The sequence below is a fragment of the Camelus ferus genome, chromosome X (assembly GCF_009834535.1).
Source record: "Camelus ferus isolate YT-003-E chromosome X, BCGSAC_Cfer_1.0, whole genome shotgun sequence".
Taxonomy (NCBI): Eukaryota; Metazoa; Chordata; class Mammalia; order Artiodactyla; family Camelidae; genus Camelus; species Camelus ferus.
In genome coordinates, this window is record NC_045732.1 from 82,067,046 (window position 1) to 82,070,580 (window position 3,535).

At 50.7% G+C, this 3,535-nt stretch overlaps 1 long non-coding RNA gene across 1 annotated transcript in view; it reads left to right on the forward strand.

Moving 5' to 3' along the window:
* The first annotated feature begins 3,102 nt into the window (after positions 1-3,102).
* LOC116662104 overlaps positions 3,103-3,535 on the forward strand; it is a 3,379-nt gene continuing 2,946 nt past the window's right edge. Inside the window, exon 1 of the long non-coding RNA XR_004318087.1 lies at positions 3,103-3,526. This is a non-coding gene — a long non-coding RNA (uncharacterized LOC116662104). The remainder of the gene's footprint in view (positions 3,527-3,535) is intronic.

The window sequence follows — 3,535 nt, forward strand, 5'->3', positions numbered from 1 at the left end:
GCAATGAGAAGGAAACTTGTCAAGGTCAGGGAAAATGTTGAGTACATGGTGGGGAGAGAGACAAAGCTACATTTCAAGAGGGGAATGGAAACAGAGTAGGACCTCCATCAGTAAGCCGGTCTGTGTGCAGGGCCTGCCTAGACAGGGGCTGAACACTTAGACTTTATATGGTGCCTACCTGGGTAGGGAAATGCTCAACAAGAGCATCGTTTGTGGACATTATTGGACCAGTGATGGGTTAGAGCTGCACGTGTACTGGAGCTCTCTGCCTTGTGATGAGGTCTTTGGAAGCCTCCATGATCTCTGGCATCCACAGAACAATTCAATGGTCCATTTCTAACAATGTGAATACTTAAAGATTAGAGAAGATGAAGATAATTTCAAACAGAATGGACAAAATGAACAATTAAGGTATACAAAGAGAGGTAAGGATATCCCCATCGAGAGAGGAATTCAAGATTGAGGCAATCACTGTGACATTGCCTATGGTTATGGAAAAATCTTCGGGAGAATCATCTAGATGTAGTCGGGAGAGATGAAAGCTATATTCGAGAGTGTGAGAGGTACTGGGTGGGTCCTCGAACATGAAGCCATGCTGTGTGCAGTGCCTTGCCCAGAGATGTGTGGATCACTTGGACTCTATATAATTACTGCCTTTCTTGTTAGAGTAAGGCTCAACAAGCACAACGTTCATGCTGGCCTTTGGACTAGTCATAGGAGTGTAGCTGCAGATATCCTTGAGCTGCTTGCTATGGGGTGATGGCAGATCTGGCAGGCACCTGGATCTCAGGCATCCTGAAGATGATTTCCTTAAAAAGAGAAAAATTACAGGAAGGAGAAGACAAAGGAAATTCCTAAGAGAAGAAGAGAACAGGAAGAAGCTTGTTATCTCTGGGTATTCATTTTATGTCAGGGATATAGTGCCTGCTGACAAGATCCTGAATGGAGTAAGGATCAAAGTTATAGGGCAAACTGGCAACTTTATGTAGTTACAGAAAATCTTGAAAGACGGATCATGATTTGGAGGCAGACAAATGGTATAAATATCTGAGAGTGACAAGGGAACACGGAAATTCCTCGAATTACAGCAATTGTGTGAGATACACTACGCTGGCAGTTACTGATTACTTAGGCAATATGTAAAAAATGCCCCTATGGGTAGACTATGGCTCACAAGAACATAGTCATGGTGGCATCTGGACCATTAATGTGGGGAGAGCTACAAGTGTACTTGAGTTGCCTGCCTTGATATCATACTGATAACAGGAGTCATATGTGAATCAGCAATCCTAAGGATGGTTTCCAAGGTCTTTCCCACACTATGTGAACACGTACAGGTTAGCAAATGTAAGATAATTTCTAGGCAAAAAAGAGCAAATGAAAATATGCATTTTGACTCTAAGTCCTCATACATTTCAAAATATATGTATCTGCACGTGAGGGGATCTCCACGGAGGGAGGAGTACAGGTTGGAGGGCAGCGGTGGGGTGGCATTCTCTAGGGCCGTGGATATATCTGAGGTGCGACCATCAGGATGTGTGTGTGTGCGCGTGGTGGGGGTGGGTTAGCGTGCAGATCCTCCCCTTACAGCCCTGCTGTGTGCGGCGTCCCAGCCAGACAGGTGCTGACCACTTGGATTTCGTGTGCGTGGTGCCTGTCCAGGTAGAAGAACGCTCAACGAAACGCGTTGTTCGGTGGTCTTTGGGCGATTGATGGTGGAAGTACGTGGGACCCGAATAGCGTGAAATCGTGAGCGTGCAGGGAGCCGCCTGGTGTCCCTGGCAGCTTAAGTTTGATGTCAGTGGTTTACTGCTCCGTAAACACCTACGGGGTGAGATAAGGGAAACGTAGTTCCTATGAGAAAAGGAGAGAGTGGGGACAGACTTTTCTCGCAGGGTCCTCACGTTCTCCAGCTGTACGGAGCGGTTGGGAGATTCCTGCAAGCTGAGGGATGCAAGTTGGGGGAGAGCACGTTGGCGTTTTCTGCGGGGATGGACGAGTCTTGTGTGCGGTCTTCGGGATGCGATGCGGAGACAGGTGAGAGCTACATCTGAGATTGTGAGTGGAGCTGGGATAGCCTCCACGTACAGCCCTACTGTGCGCATTGCCCTACCCAGACAGGGGCTCATCACTTGAACTTCACTTAACGAGGCTGTGCCTGCTTGGAGTAGTAGGTAACAGCAACATCACGTGTGGTGGCCTTTGGACCAGTAATGGGGCTGGGGCTGCAAGTGTCCATGAGCTGCCTGGCGTGAACTCCGGAGGGCTCTCGCACCCACCTTGATCTCAGGTTGCTCCAGGAACCTGAGCTGACTGCTTTATTCTTGACACTGAGCACCGACAGTGTAGAGAAGGGAATGCAATTCCTACAAGGAGCAGAGCGATGAGGAACACACTGTCTGTCTCTAGGTCCTCATCCTGCTGTGGGTCCACGTAGAACCGGTAAGAGACATCAGTTGCGGGAGGGATGCAAGTTGGACGGCCGTGGGTCCACATTTTCTGGCTCTAGGGATGAATCTTGGGTGCAGTCACGAGGATGTAGTGGGTAGAGGTTTGAAGGCTGTATGTGAGAGGAGGGACACCGGTCTGGTGCTCCACACGGAAGCCATGCTGCGTGCGGTGCCCTACCCAGTCGGGCGCTGATTACTTAGACCGCGTGTTACGTAGTGCTTGTCTGGGTAGAGTAAGGCTCACCAGAGCGTCGGCTGTGGTGGCCTCTGGACCGGTGATACGGGTGGAGCGGCGGGTGTCCTTGAGCTGCCTTCCTTGAACTGTGGAGGGCCCTCGGAACCAGGTTGATCTCAGGTTTCTTCAAGTGGATTTCCGTGGTTTCCTGTTAACCAAGTGGCCGCTTACTGCTTAGCGAGGGCAAGATAATTTGCCCTGGAAGAAGAAAGATCTGGAACGAATCTCTCCTCTCTAGGTCGTCCTTCTTCTGCGGGCGTACGGAGAACTGGCAGGTGAGCCCGTGTTCAGGAGAGATGCAAGGTGGGGGGGCGGTGAGTCAACATTTTCTAAGGGCATGGATGAATCTTGGGCGCGTTCATCAGAATGCGGTGGGAATAGGGGTGAAACCCTCGCTAGAGTTGGGGAAGGGGGGGACTAAGGAGGGCCTCCGCCTTGAGGCCATGCTGTGTGTAGTGCCCAATCCAGAGGGGCGCCGTTCGTTCATATCCGTACGACATGTGAACGGGGCCCTTCTGGTAGGGCGATGCTCAACAAAGCGTCATTCTTGGTGGCCTTGGAAGCAGTGGCGGGGTGTGCCTGCAGGAGCGTGAGCTTTCATCCATGAGAGTACGAGGGTTCTTGGTGCGCCTGGATGGCTCACACACTCATGAGATTTTTCAGTTGTCCACTCCTAACGGAGGGAAACGTCCAGGTTAGACAAGAGAGGAAAGAAATTGCGAACAGAAGAGGAGAGAAGAGGAACCAGCTTGTTCTCCCTGGGTTCTGATACTTCTCCAGGTACACGTGGAGCCGGTAAGGAGATGTGCGGCGGGGGAGGGGTGCTGTTGGAGGGCAGTAGGTTACCACT